Below are 16,317 nucleotides of genomic sequence, written 5' to 3'. Positions count from 1 at the left end.
GCTCCGGCTGCGAGGGTTCGCACCCATTCTCCAAGTGTTTTAGCAAAACGAAAGGAAAATCCGGTGAAACTGGGAGGAAAAGAGGGAGGACGCCAGTGGAAAGATTGACCCCCTTCCTAAGTAGATATCCGGATAGGGTGGCGGCGGATTTGTTGTGGCGCGGTTTTTCTTTTGGTTTTGTCATCCCGAGCGAGTTAGCGACGGTCCCGCCTGTTCCTAAAAATTTGATGTCTGCGCGGCAACACCCAGAGGTGGTGTCGGCGAAGCTGGCTAAAGAAGTGACCTTGGGTAGGATGGCTGGTCCGTTTGGGGAGCCCCCCCTGGTGGACCTGGTCGTTTTGCCGCTGGGGGTGGTTCCGAAGAAGGAACCTAATTCGTTCCAGTTGATTCACCATCTTTCCCATCCAAAAGGCTCATCGGTCAATGATGGCATTGACCGGGAGTCTTGTGCAGTTTCATACGCCTCTTTTGACAAAGCGGTGGCATGGGTCCGCAGGTTTGGTAAAGGGGCACTTTTGGCGAAAACCGACGTTGAGTCGGCTTTCCGCCTTCTTCCGGTGCATCCCAGCAGCTGGAGGCTGCTGGGATGCAAGTGGAAGGACCAGTATTTTGTGGATTTGTGTTTGCCAATGGGCTGTTCCGTTTCGTGCTCTTTCTTTGAGTCTTTTAGCTCATTTCTGGAATGGGTGGTGAAGGACGTGTCCGGGTTGCACTCCATAATCCATTATCTTGACGATTTTTTGGTGATCGGCCCTGCGGGGAGCAGGGTTTGTCAGACCCTCTTGGCTTCTTTGCAGTACATCTTTCGTTCGTTTGGTGTGCGGCTCGCGATCGAAAAAACGGAAGGCCCGGTTACGACGATCAAATTCCTGGGAATTGTTATTGACACGCTCCGGATGGAGTGCAGGTTGCCCCTGGATAAGGTGGAGGAGTTGCGGGCCTCTGTGGCGCTGGCTCTGAAGGGCCCCAAGATTCAATTGCGTGCCCTTCAGTCTCTGTTGGGAAAATTGAACTTTGCATGCCGAATTATGCCCATGGGCAGGGTTTTTTGTAGGCGTCTGGCAGCGGCCACGTCCGGGATTCAGGCGCCACATCACTTCGTGCGGCTGTCCAAGGAGCTCAAGGCCGACCTTCGGGTGTGGTTGTTTGTTCCTTGTACAGTTTAATGGGCGGTCGGTATGGATGGACAAATGGGTCTCGGCTTGGGACTTGGAGCTGTACACAGACGCTGCGGGGGCAGTGGGTTACCGGGCCATTTTGGGTAAGCACTGGAGTGCTGCTAGTTGGCCTGATTCATGGAGGGTGGCAGGTTTGTTGGGTAATCTTGTGCTTTTGGAACTGTTCCCGATTGTTTTGGCAGTGGAGATTTGGCAAAATGAATTCAGGAACAAGCGGGTACGTTTTAATTGCGACAATTTGGGTGTGGTGCAGGTGGTCAACAAGGTGTCGGCCTCATCACCTCCGGTAGTCAGGCTGCTTAGGCAATTGGTGTTCCAGTGTTTGTGTTTTAATTGTTTTGTCAGTGCTGTGCATGTGCCAGGTGTCCGTAATACTGTGGCTGATGCGTTGTCTCGTCAACAGTGGGACAGATTTTGCGTGTTGGCACCGGCAGCGGAGCGGCACAGAATTCCTTGCCCGGCATTCTTGTGGGACGTCGTTTTCGAACGGTAGCGGGTTTGCTGAAGAGGTCGGTGTGCGCAGCCACTTTATCTGCTTATGAGAAGGTTTGGGCTGAATGGAATAATTTGAACTTTGAAAAGGGGGGTCGTTTTTCGGATACGGAGCGATTGTGTTTCCTGTTGGAATTCATTGGGAAGAATGCGGAAGCTGGAATTTCTTTATCCGCATTAGGGAAGAAAATAGCGGGTTTGGCCTTTCTCTTTCAGGTGTCGGGGGTGGAGGACGTGACCAAGCGTGCCTTGGTGAAGAAGGTTCTGCGGGGATACCGCAGGGGCAGGGTGGCGTGGGACTGGCGCCGCCCTGTGTCCTTTTAGTTGCTGGATTGCTCAGTTGCTCATGCCCTGGAAAGGGTTTGCTCTTCGGCTTACGAGACTACTCTTTTTCGGACGGCGTTTGTTTTGGCGTTTTTTGGTGCGTTTCGCTTGGGGGAATTGGTTAGTGCATCCAAGAAAGGGGGTGGGGGTATGGCTTTGGATGATGTGCGTATCAGGGGGGAGGTGTTGTCCATGCGTATCCCCTTTTCCAAGACTGATCGGGACGGAAAAGGTAAGTGGGTGGTCTTGGCGTCGGTCCCGGGGTCGCATTTATGCCCGGTTCAGGTTTTGCGCCATTGGTTGGGCGTAAGAGGGTCGGGGCCCGGGCCATTGTTGGTCCACCAGGATGGGTCGGCCTTGTCTCGTTTCCAATTCGGGGCGGTCTTTCACAAGTGCTTACGAGCGGCCGGTATAGATGTGCAGAACTACTCTTCACATTCCTTCCGGATTGGCGTGGCCACGGAGGCGTTCCGCTGGGGGGCGGAGGAGGAGCTGGTTAAACGCATAGGGCGTTGGGAGTCAAATCGTTTTAGGTCGTACGTGCGGCCGCAGTTGTTGTGATCTTGGTGATTAGTGTTGGCTCTGGTTTTTATACAGGGGCGCTGGTGGTTGTCCTTGTTTCTATGTGTGTCTTAGCGTCTTGTGTTAGTGATGTTGTGGTCTGTTCGTGTCAGGGCCTTTCGGGGTTCTGGAATGTCCATTTTCTTTTGCAGGTACGGAATGTTTGGTATGGATCCTGGGCCACTAATTTGTGTTCTGGGGAGCCAAGAGGGCGGATGTTAGGCCGGAAGGGCGCCAGTTGGGTTTCCCGAGGGACCAGGTGAAGGTTCGCTGGATCGGAGTTCCTGGGATGTTATGGTCACGGGTGCTCCCTGAGGTTCACCGTTATGCAAGGTTGGATAGGCCCCCTGATGTCCTGGTTCTGCATGTGGGGGGTAATGACCTTGGGCTGCGGGCATCCCGGGAATTGTGTAGGGATATTAAATATGATTTCCTGCGGTTACGGACCATGTTCCCTGACACAGTGGTGGTGTGGTCCGACATGGTGGCTAGAGCGACTTGGCGGCTGGCGGTGTCAGTGGAAGGTGTGAATAGGGCCCGCATAAAGGTCAATAAAGCAGTGGCCAAGTTCTTTTTACGTAATGGGGGTCTGGCCGTTCGACACCGGGAATTGGAGAAGGAGCCTTGGCTGTTCCTTCGGGGTGACTGGGTACATCTGAATGCAGTAGGGATTGAGATGTGGTTTTTGAGTTTGGAGGAAGGCATTCAAAGGGCCATAGCAGTGTGGCGGCCCGGCCGGGCGTAAGGTGTCACGCCTTCCGGCTTTGGCGGTGGTCGGAGGGTTTTTGAAGGCGGGGATGGTAAAAGGTATTCGGAGGAAGATGGGCTGGGCCCATCACTGAAACAAGTGGATCTGCCCTAAGGAGGGCAGAAGTGAGAGGTGGCTGTACCGGCTGGGTGAATTTTGCCAATTATTGTCTCTGTGCTGGCGTAAGTTACGGCTAGGGGCCGGGTAAGAGGCAAAAGGGTGTGCCGGATACAGAAAATTAATGACATTGGTGCCTTCAAAAACCCTCGGCAATATATATATATATATATATATATATATATATATGGTTTCTGGTAATTTGAGTTTAATGTTTTAAAGTGTTTATGTTATGTTTGGTTAATAAAAGGCTGCTATGGCCATTTAAACCCAAATACAGGTGTCTGGTATTGTTTATTTCAGGGGGTTATGGGTAATGGGGTTTGGTTAGGCCTAAAATTGGACAATACCTCATACATGATGTTAATGGCCTGTGGGTTGAGGAAACAGAGGGTAGTGAACCTGACATAGGAACTAGAGTGTCAGTTTTCTACCCTTCTGCCGACCTGTTCACACATGTTACTGTAACAGGAATAATGTCTAACTGAATTTGGGTTCTACTGTGTACTTTGTATTTCTCCTTACTACTGAAAGGTTCTAAATGACCATATAGCAATTCATAAAGAGTGTTATATTATTCATATAGAATACCTCTATGATCTACAGTGTTATGTTATGCACTTTCGCAGGGCCAAAACGTATCTGGGAGGGTGACGCCAGAGGTTTCGTCACCCCCACCTGCACTGGGAAGCGCTGCTCTAAATGTGTCACTGCCGCCTAATCAAGTGTAATAGACAGGCAGTGCCTCTGCATAGTTTGCCATATACCAGAGAACCAAATAGGAGGGAGACTGCACAGCTATACTATTGCTGAATCACTCTGCTCCTCCCACTGGCCAGCACTATAGAAAGGCATTCCAGAGTGACGCTTCAGCATGGGAGAGCCTTTGTGGAACTTGAAGGCATTTAATAGGACAAGGAGAGGGGTTTGTGTGCAGAAGGCCCTGGACTAGGAAGTTGGGGTTGTTATGGCAGAGGTTTGGGGGGACTGGTGGGGGTGTAGAGGAGACCCCGGACTGAGGTGGGGTGCGGAGGAGTCCCTGGACTAGATGGGGAGTACACAGGAGGCCCTGGACTGGGAGGTGCAGAGAAGGCCCTGGACTAGGAAGGGAGTACACCGGAGGCCCTGGAATTGAAAAGTGACGTTGCTTGGAAATGGTGGTTGGTGTGGCAAAGGCCCCTGGATGGGGCACAACATAAATAGGGACATTTATCAATTGTTGCAAGTAATGTCAAACAGGAGCAGAGAGACAGGTCCTGTGGTCAATTTATTGCTTGTTGGCTGTACTTGTCCTCTGGATCACAGCAGGGTAGAGTGTTCAGCACTCCTGTGACCCATTTTCAGCTGACTGATGGCTGTCGGTTGACGTCACAGAGCTGGTCCAGGCATGTGAGCGGTTCCTGACCATATGGTTGCGATCTTTCCCCAGCCTGGACTGGCTCTGTGACGTCAGCTGACAGCCTGTTGAGCTGGCCACTCCCATCCCCTCCACAGCCCAGTGTTTCAGTGAGTGTGGGGGAGGCGGGGGGCATTAGAACTAGAGACTGACAGTGCTCCCTGAGCCCCCTTCTGATCCAGCGATGTTCACAAGAGCTCTGGCTCTCCAGGGGCTTGTGCTCCTGAATGGCTTTTGGTAGCAGCCATTTGCTCCCACTGCTGCCAATTATGAGACAGAGTGGGTGGGAGTGCACCTGTTTAGATGCACCTATAGCAAGCTGCTTGCTGTGGGGACACCCAGAAGGGAGGGAGGGGCCAGCGAGGGACCCGAAAAAGAGGATCAGGGCTGCTCTGTGCAAAACTATTACACAGAGAAGGTAAGCATAACATGTTTGTTATAAAAAAAAAAGTATTTAATATTACTTTAAGGTTAGCTGTGTGTAGTAAAGGATATGCAATAGAACAGTTTTATGTTATTAAAATGAATGTACTGAGGTGTGTACTATCTGTTACACACTCCCTTGGCACAGTAATGAAAGCATATGGCCATTTAAGCCCCTCCCACTATTGGTGCAATCTGACCACACCCACAATTTTGGCGTGGAGCCGCATTATTGCCATATACCATACCACAAAATGACGAGCCCGGTTGCCAAATGTGCTAGCTATGCCACTGCACTTTGTGTGTCCTTTCTACTACAGTAAACAAACTTGAACTGTTTCACTGGTATTATGTACGTTTCTTGTTATTGGTGACAGTCAATAAAAATGACTGAATGCATGGTGTCAGAGATGTTGGAGTACTTGCAGAATCGGGGCAACCAGTTGGGTACAGATTCTATCAGCAGCCCTCACAAGGGTAGCGGTACATTAATTGCAGAGACACAGAATCCATGCCTTCCCTCTCTCTGTGGCTAATGATCGGCTGGTGGCAGCAGACATTGAGTTGCGCCCCCTACCCAGAAGTGCAGGATCACGTATATATATATATATAGATATATATATATATATATGTATGTATGTATGTATGTATGTATGTATGTATGTATGTATGTATGTGTGTGTATATATATATATATATATATATATATATATATATATATATATATATATATATATATATATATATATATATACACACACACACACACACACATGTGATCCTACGCACAGTGGCCAACTTGTAGCAGTAAAACTGCTGTAGGGCGGTCGGCAAGTGGTTAAAGTGGTTGTAAAGGCAGAAGGTTTTTTATTTTAGTGCATTAAGATAAAAAGCCTTCTGTGTGTAACAGCCTCCCCAGCACCCCCTAATTACTTACCTGAGCCCCATCTCTCTTCAGCAATGTCCACAAGTGTCTTAGCCACCCGGGACTGTTCTCCTGATTGATTGACAGCTGCGGGAGCCAATGGCACCTCTGCTGTCTCTCAGCCAAAGTCAGTTAGCCAACTAGGGGTGAGAGGGGGCGAGGCTGGGTTGGGGCTCCATGTCTGAATGGACACACGGAGCTGTGACTTGGCTCGGGTGCCCCGTAGCAAGCTGCTTGCTGTGGGGGAACTCGACAGGAGGGAGGGGCCAGGAGCACAAAAGAGGGACCCGAGAAGAGAAGGATCCGGGTTGCTCTGTGCAAAACCAACTGCACAGAGGAGGAAAGTATAACAATTTTTCTTTTTTTTTTTTAAACAAATTAGACTTTACGGTATATAAACTTAAAATATTCCATTGCTGACAATATTATATACATTCCTTTAGGGGAAAAAATGATAAAAAAATTTATGATGACAAGAAAATTAGTTTGCAGGCAAACCTTTTACTTTCTTTTCTTAGTACGGTACACAGTGAAATGAGGAAGTTTAATTCATGTAGGACTGAGTGATAGCATATCAGTAGGTTACAAATTGTGAAAACAATATGAAAGAGGACAGAGCAGATAACATGTTCAGGATTTGAATCTGTAAAGCTGAAGTTTAACTTGCTTATAGTTTACATTCCTTCTTCCGCTTCTCATGGACATTCCAATGACATTTTTAAATAACCCATCACTGGGTCTCTATGCTTCTCCACACAGTGCAGGCAGATCACGGCTGGTAGGAGAGGCCAGCAGGGTGCTGTATGTACCTTTCTGAAGACACAATACCTTACCTCAGTACTCCTCTTAAGAACCCCCACTTCTGTTCTGATAGAAGCAGTGGACTGTTTTTGGGAGGAGACTGGTGGAGGAGTTGGCATTCCTAGGCAGGCTGCGCTTGCATACAGACAACCCTAGGTAATACCCATATGTGATGTTGACCTGGTATCAGTCTCTTGCAGCCCTTGCACAGCAGGAGGAGTGTGAGAAGAAGCAGCATTACAAGGAGCCATGTGTTGACAAGAACCAAGCTGATAAGAGGAGAGAGCAGAGAGATGAGATCATCACTTTACGGCTTCTCCTATTATTGTCCAATCACAGGCTGGGAAGGTCGGGGACAACCTGGGGTCAGAGGAGGTGGGTGGAATAATGCTGGACATCAGACTGAGGACATCTGGTGGCAGAAAAAGTACTGCAGGAAAATTGCTGGATTGGAGTTGAATGTTGCAGAAAAAGCTGGTTTTGTTGTATCTACTATTTTTTTTTGTTATTTTTGGCTGCAGTTTTGCTCTAAAGTGTATATATACCCCAAATGTGTTTTCTCTTTTTTGTTTATTTAGGGTATATATACATATATAGAGCAGAACTCTAAAGTGTATATATAAAGTTTTCTCTTTTTTTGGTTTGGGTTCTAACTTTTCCACAAAGGGCTGGTTCATATCATACATATAATATACTCCATGGGTACCATCCCTTCTTTAAATCATTACCAAATATCCCTTTTCTTCACCAAAAGACAAAGCGGGGCAAGGGTAAAGGAACAAGATAGAGATAAACAAATATACATAAAGGTTAAAACAATCAAAATGTTATGCAATGCGGTCATAAATGAATTTATGCAAAGAACCATCATGAATTGTCAAGTTCTACAAAATGTTTCATCCATATATGGCATTTTAGAACAATGCGTTTCACAATTAATTTGCTTCCTCTGGATTCACACTATAATCTGCGCAACCGATGGTCCACTTTTCTAAAGAATAAATTGTTTTAATAAATATTACAACATACAAACATTGCCACAAAATTCACTCATACAAAAAAAGATAATTTACAAGACAGCTCAAATCAGAAAGAAAACCTATCTTCAATACCAGGAAACATGGAAAGTATAAAAAAAAATGCCCACTTCTGGCACTTCCGGAAGGCAGGCGTTGTCCCTGTTCTGATCCTACACATAGGAACCTTTTACTGCATTAACCACTTTCAGACCGGACCATTTTGCTGGTAAATGACCAGAGGTCTTTTTACACTTTGGCACTGCGCTGCTTTAACTGGTAATTGCGCGGTCATGCAATGTTGTACCCAAACAAAATTTGCGTCCTTTTCTTCCCACAAATAGAGCTTTCTTTTGATGGTATTTGATTGCCTCTGCGATTTTTATTTTTTGCGATATAAACGTAAAAAGACCGCAAATTTTGAAAAAAAATGATATTTTCTACTTTTTGTTATTAGAGAAATCCAATAAACTCAATTTTAGTCATACATTTAGGCCAAAATGTATTCAGCCACATGTCTTTGGTAAAAAAAAAGTCAATAATTGTATATTTATTGGTTTGCGCAAAAGTTGTCACATCTACAAACTAAGGTACGTTTTCTGGAATTTACGCAGCTTTTAGTTTACGACTGCCTATCTCATTTCTTGAGGTGCTAAAATGGCAGGGCAGTACAAAACCCCCCCAAATGACCCCATTTTGGAAAGTAGACCCCCTAAGGAAATTGATAAGAGGCATGTTGAGCCCATTGAATATTTTATTTTTTTGCCTCAAGCGATTGAATAATGACAAAAAAAAAATTTTTTTTTTTTTTTTACACAAAGTTGTCACTAAATGATATATTGCTCACACATGCTATGGGCGTATGTGAAATGACACCCCAAAATAAATTCTGCTGCTTCTCCTGAGTATGGGGATACCACATATGTGGGACTTTTTGGGAGCCTAGCCGCGTACGGGGCCCCGAAAACCAAGCACCGCCTTCAGGCTTTCTAAGGGCGTAAATTTTTGAGTTCACTTCTCACTACCTATTACAGTTTTGAAGGCCATAAAATGCCAAGATGGCACAAAACCCCCACAAATGACCCCATTTTAGAAAGTAGACACCCCAAGCTATTTGCTGAGAGGCATGTTGAGTTCATGGAATATTTTATATTTTGCCACAAGTTGCGGGAAAATTACAAACTTTTTTTTTTTTTTTTTAACAAAGTTGTCACTAAATGATATATTGTTCATGCATGCCATGAGCATATGTGAAATGACACCCCAAAATAAATTCTGCTGCTTCTCCTGAGTACGGGGATACCACATATGTGGGACTTTTTGGGAGCCTAGCCGCGTACGGGGCCCCGAAAACCAAGCACCGCCTTCAGGCTTTCTAAGGGCGTAAATTTTTGAGTTCACTTCTCACTACCTATTACAGTTTTGAAGGCCATAAAATGCCAAGATGGCACAAAACCCCCACAAATGACCCCATTTTAGAAAGTAGACACCCCAAGCTATTTGCTGAGAGGCATGTTGAGTCCATGGAATATTTTATATTTTGCCACAAGTTGCGGGAAAATTACAAACTTTTTTTTTTTTTTTTTTTTTTTTTTTCACAAAGTTGTCACTAAATGATATATTGCTCACGCATGCCATGGGCATATGTGAAATGACACCCCAAAATAAATTCTGCTGCTTCTCCTGAGTATGGGGATACCACATATGTGGGACTTTTTGGGAGCCTAGCCGCGTACGGGGCCCCGAAAACCAAGCACCGCCTTCAGGCTTTCTAAGGGCGTTACAGTTTTGAAGGCCATAAAATGCCAAGATGGCACAAACCCCCCCCAAATGACCCCATTTTGGAAAGTAGACACCCCTAAATTTAGGGGTACACTAGTGAGACTAGGTAATAAATGGCGGGTGCCCTGAAACTATAAAAAAATAACTAACCAACCAGCGTCACCTGTAACAGTTATATGGTGATCACTGGTGAAAGGGTTAACTAGGGGGCAATTAGGGGGCTTTATGCGGTAGTATATGGGGGTCCCTGGCGCTATAAAAAGCTGCAGCGAACCTAAATACCTACCTGCCTAACTAGCGTCACCTGTGACACTAATACAGCGATCAGAAAAAGGATCGCTTATTAGGCTGGGTTCACACTGGAGCGATGCGGGAACGCCACGAATGCGCGGCGGGTTCCCGCATCGCATGCCTCCCGGCGGCAGTTCACACTGCCCTATGCGAACTGCTGGGAGTGTCAGTGAAATGTTACTGACACCCCCAGATCAGTTCGCATATCGCAGTGCGATCTGCAAACTCGGATCGCATGGTGTGAACACCCATGCGATCCGATTCTGCTGCGGGCCAAAAAAAGGGTCCCGTGCGAATTTGCGGCGGGTGCGGCGAATGGCTGAACTCGAATCGCACAGAGATCGGATGTGATTTGCACTGCAGTGCGGTGCGAATCACATCCGTTCTCATAAACCGCTGCAATGTGAACCCAGCCTTAGTGACACTGGCGACGGGGGGTGATCACGGGGTTAAACCTTTATTGGGGGGGTTAGGGGGGTACCTTAGAACTAAAGGGGGCTAACCCTAACTGCCCTAACAGTTATTAGTCACAAATGACACCCGCCGGGTGATCAGGGGGTTAAACCTTTATTAGGTAATAAATGGCGGGTGCCCTGAAACTATAAAAAAATAACTAACCAACCAGCGTCACCTGTAACAGTTATATGGTGATCACTGGTGAAAGGGTTAACTAGGGGGCAATCAGGGGGCTTTATGCGGTAGTATATGGGGGTCCCTGGCGCTATAAAAAGCTGCGGCGAACCTAAATACCTACCTGCCTAACTAGCGTCACCTGTGACACTAATACAGCGATCAGAAAAAGGATCGCTTATTAGGCTGGGTTCACACTGGAGCGATGCGGGAACGCCACGAATGCGCGGCGGGTTCCCGCATCGCATGCCTCCCGGCGGCAGTTCACACTGCCCTATGCGAACTGCTGGGAGTGTCAGTGAAATGTTACTGACACCCCCAGATCAGTTCGCATATCGCAGTGCGATCTGCAAACTCGGATCGCATGGTGTGAACACCCATGCGATCCGATTCTGCTGCGGGCCAAAAAAAGGGTCCCGTGCGAATTTGCGGCGGGTGCGGCGGGTGTGGCGGGTGCGGCGGGTGCGGCGAATGGCTGAACTCGAATCGCACAGAGATCGGATGTGATTTGCACTGCAGTGCGGTGCGAATCACATTCGTTCTCATAAACCGCTGCAATGTGAACCCAGCCTTAGTGACACTGGCGACGGGGGGTGATCACGGGGTTAAACCTTTATTGGGGGGGTTAGGGGGGTACATTAGAACTAAAGGGGGCTAACTCTAACTGCCCTAACAGTTATTACAGTCACAAATGACACCAATGCAAAAAAAAAAAAAAAAAAAAAAAAAATGACATTGGTGTCACTGTGACTGGGGGGCAGGGGTAATTGGGGGGGTGATCGGGGGGTAAAGGGGGGGTGTGAGTGTGCCTGGCATGTTCTACTGTGTGTGTAGAGTGTTGGTGCAACTTACTGATCCGCTCTCCTCCGTGTCGGAACGAAAAATACCGACACGGAGGAGAGAATACATCACTTCCTCTCCTGTGTTTACATTACAGGAGAGGAAGTGATGTCACCGGGGATTTCTATTCGTCGGGAGCGATCGCGAGGGGGTGGCCATGAATGAATGGCCGTCCCCTCGTCCGGGATCGCTCCCGAACGAATACCGACCGCCGCAGGCACCGGGCGGGGGCCCGATCGGGCCCCCGACCCGCGGGAGGCAAGGGACGTACATGTATGTCCTTATGCCTGCCCGTGCCATTGTACCGACGTACATCGGCGTGCGGCGGTCGGCAACTGGTTAAACTGGTTCTTACTTTAAATTAGATGTAAACCAGTGGCGGATGGAGAAGTTTTAAGATGGGCGGCACCAGACCCGCTCTTCCTTTTTGACCCCTCCCACTTCTCATAAGCCCCACCCCTTATATAATCCACCCACACGGTCCCCTGTATTCCACTTGCTTCTACCCATAGTGTCAGGAGTATACAGCCCCAGCATTACAGGACAGAGTAAATATCTCAGCATCTCAGATCATGATATATAGCGCAGCCTTGCAGCATATGGTATATAGCACAGCCTCACAGATTGGCGCAAACAAACTGAAAAATTACATGGTTAGTAATGAAGGACTCTAAATAGGCATTTATCAGGTGATTATGTGTCATTACTGCTGGATAAAATATAGAAAATGTTAATGTTTAAGTCAACTGCATTCTGCACATTGTAAATCGCACATGCCTGGATTCTGCACTCTGTAAATCACACATGTCTGCATTCTGCACACTGTAAATTGCACATGTCTGCATTCTGTGCACTGTAAATAGCACATGTCTGCATTCTGTGCACTGTAAATCGCACATGTCTGGATTCTGCACTCTGTAAATTGCACAATGTTTCAATGCACTAAATGACTGTGCTGGTACGGCCCTATGGAGATAGGGCTTCTGACACTCTTCCAACTTTCTTGATGTGCAGATTTGTTTCAGGTCAATAATTTAAAAGTTAACAGTTAGACAGCCTGCATAACAGTTACAGAAGTAGCATCAGAAGAATGTCAGAACCTGCAGCCTCCATATTATTATTATTATTATTTCAGGTACTTATATAGCGCCGTCAATTTACGCAGCGATTTACATAAAAATTGTACATTCACATCATATTCCTCTTGTGACAGGGTTATTAAATCATTGACCTTTTTACATTGCCTGTAACTGTTTGTGATGTATAGAAAAAAATAAGTTTGTACCCATCCATGTGGCTTAATATGTCTGTGAATCTATAGCACAGTCTGATCAGATTCCATGAGGCTATGATATAAGAGACTATTAACTTACTAGTGGGGCAGCCCTACTCGGAGTAGCGGTGGGTCAGCCGGTCAGCGGGCACAGGGGGGACACAGTGCGAGCCGGGACACCTCTTCTCCAGACAGTGCAGAGTGCTTCGCTCGGACCGTGTGAGGTACCGACGTCACTTCCGGTTTCCATCTGGTCTCTGGAACAGAGAAGCCGGAAGTAACTTGAACAACAAAGCATCCACCTGTGGTAATACTACAGGCAGATGCTGCTCAGCACGATGATTGCGACGCAAGGCAGGTTAACAGCCCGCAAATGAAGAGCTTCATCTGCAATCTCGTGATTGTATAGATGTGGTGCTTCCCATAGTGCACTGTGTCCGGCGCCCGGACACAGTGCACTTAAGGACTTTTTTTCTTTTTCTTTTTCTTTTTTTTTTAAAGGGCCATTTTTAAAAACTTATTTTTTTTTGGGGGGGGGGGGACTGCCTGGAGGGGGGGGTGGCGCCTGTGCGCCCCCTATGGATGGACTGCCACTGATGTAAACCCTCACATATACCCAGTGAAGTGAACAGCCTCAAATGATATACATGTAAAACTTACACAGGGATGAAAACAAATCTCCCTACATATCTGCTGTCTTCAGCTTTATATATTCTTTAGAAAGTGCACATCGTGTTAGATATTTTCTCTTCCTGTTCAGCACTGGGAGTGGATTATTGGCATACAGCCCAGACAGCTGATTTGAGGAAAGGTACACACCCCCTCTCCTGATATGCAGAAAGTTGCAGAGCTGTGCAGAGATTTGACCCATCTGTCGAAGCACCATGAAAGACATAGAACTTCCTATACAAATCCCAACACTGTAAAAGTTGGTGCACCTAGGGACATGAGCAGGCGATATGCCTGTGCTCCATGTCTGAGAAACCTATTAAGGGTTTGTAACATATGGTAAAAAATGGATCTGAAACTACTAGATTATCAACCAATATTGAAAACCGATTTGTCCAACTGGATGGGGTACTTCCACAACTATAGCACTATATCTAAAAAGGGGGATAGGGGACAAAGGGACAAGAAGAGTTGTAAAGGAGGACCAGCCACAGTGTATGTAATGGGTGATATAAACTTTATTGAATACAAATAGTATATAATTTAAACAAGGGCACAATGGCCCACCCCTCTAATCACTATTAAGATAGATTTAAAAAAAAGAGACATCATTGTCACTTCACAAAACACACAAGCCGTCGCTCACATGTGCAATCAAACCTCAAACAACCTTAATGGGAAACTTCCAGGTATCTAAGCCCGGGAGATCTGGGTGTAAGGTGGTCAGGTACCAAACAATACTTGTTCCGTTCGGGGCTTGTTATATGCTATTGGTGTCATTAACCTCTAAACACCCTAGACCTGGCCATTGTGGCACAATCCTCAGGCAAAGTGATACATTTGTGTAAGTAACCCATACTGCATAGCAAAATTAGAATATATAGGTAGCAGCTAGATGAATGGCCCAGAACATTAAACGGGCAATACCGGACAGTCTTATGCCGCGTACACACGATCGGAATTCCGGACAGAAAAAGACCGATGAGAGCTTTTCATCGGAAAATGCGACCATGTGTATGCTCCATCGGAATTTAGCTGTCCGAATTTCTGGCAGCCAAAAATTGATAGCATGTTCTCAATTTTCCAGATGGAAAAACTTTCTATCGGAAATTCCGATCGTGTGTATGCAATTCCGACATGCCAAAAATCACGCATGCTCAGATTCAACTGGGAGACAGAAGCTATTGGCTACTGGCTACTGAACTTCCTTTTTCTAGTCCCGTCGTATGTGTTGTACGTCACCGCATTATAAACGATCGGAATTTGGTGTGACCGTGTGTAGGCAAGACAACTTGAGCTGAATTCCATCGGAATTCCGTCAGGAAAACCATCGGAGCTTTTTCCGAGGAGAATTCTGATCGTGTGTGCGCGTCATAAGAGTACTCCTCTCAAGAGTTGAAAATTTATGGGCTGGCTAAGATGGTTAATAGTCCATAATTGAATGTGGATCTGTATCAGGGCTTGGTAAAGGTGTGTAATACTCCCCCCTGGTTCTCCTTTGTTGCTAAATGGCATCCACATACCAATCAAAGTCCAGAGACAGGTGTCCCAGTGATGGGTGGCTATAAACTGTATGGACTGATCAGTAATAGGAGCGGGGAGGTAATTGCCAAGTATATGGCTGCATTAACAAGCCAAAACCCCAGGATGGGAGGTAAAACAGTGGTATCAACGATCCAAAATCACATTAACAGCTAAAATCACATGGAACAGGACCAGCTGTACATACCGCTCCTTAGGAGGACAAATGGACAGATGGAGGGTTCTGAAGGCAGGTCACAGGAAACTAACTTAGCAGGGACTGGAGGAAAGGTGTTCTTGTGTGATCAGTACTGAGGAGCTGTCTTCCTGTGGCTCACAGCAAACAAAGTTCCTCTTGATTGACTCCCTGGAATGCAGGCTGTCCCATCTAGAAAGCGCTGACCTCTGACACCCAGCAAAGGCAGGGTGTCAGGACTGTGTGTCAGTATAATACCGGCCCAGCTGGGCAGAGCGTTCAGCTCGGCATCCTGCGATGGAGCTTGCGCCAATGCATTTTGCATACCTTTCATATGCTTCATCAGGATAGGAACCTATTAAGGGGCCTGGACAATAATGTTTGAAGAACTGGGAGGGTCATGTCTATGTTCTGGCTTTCAGAAAATCACTACTGCAAATATTATAAAAATTGTTTTATACGTAAAAAAAATAAAACACCCGATAATAACTAAGTAGGACATTTTGACACCTTGCAGTGCCCTCATTTTTATTCTATCCTTGCTTTCTACTTTATGTGATTATTTGTGGGTAACTTTTAGACAAAGCAAAAGGAGAAAACAAAGGAAGATAATTACTAAATAACTCAAGGTTAATCAATACAAGGTATTTGTACATTTTTATTAAAGTAGCTCTGAATTTTTGAACACCCAAACCCAGAAACATGCAAATACAAAATATAGACCAATGTTGAGAACTTTGTTATAGATGTGGTGGTGATGACGGTGATGGTGGTGGTTTGGTGGGTATCTACCTATGCTTTAAGTCTTAAAAAAGGTGGAATTTGCTTAAAGCGGTAGTAAACCTGCACATTTTTTTTTTTTTTTTAAACATGCAAAGCAAAAGGCATAATGAGCTAGTATGCACCGCATACTAGCCCATTATGAAATACTTACCTTAGAACGAGGCCCCGACATCTGGCCCGATCCACGCCGAGGGAGCTGACATGCTCCCTCTGCGTTTCTTCCGGGTATCGGGGCTCCGGCACTGTGAGTGGCTGGAGCCGCAATATCGTCACTCCCGCGCATGCGCGCGGGAGATTTCAGTCCGGCCGCTCGGCTGCTGCCGGATTTTGACGGCGAGAAACCCCTTGTGC

Source organism: Lithobates pipiens, unplaced genomic scaffold (genome assembly GCF_037356315.1).
Source record: "Lithobates pipiens isolate NorthernLeopardFrog02 unplaced genomic scaffold, aLitPip1_a1.2 Scaffold_27, whole genome shotgun sequence".
NCBI lineage: Eukaryota > Metazoa > Chordata > Amphibia > Anura > Ranidae > Lithobates > Lithobates pipiens.
Note: the sequence above shows the minus strand (reverse complement) of the source record.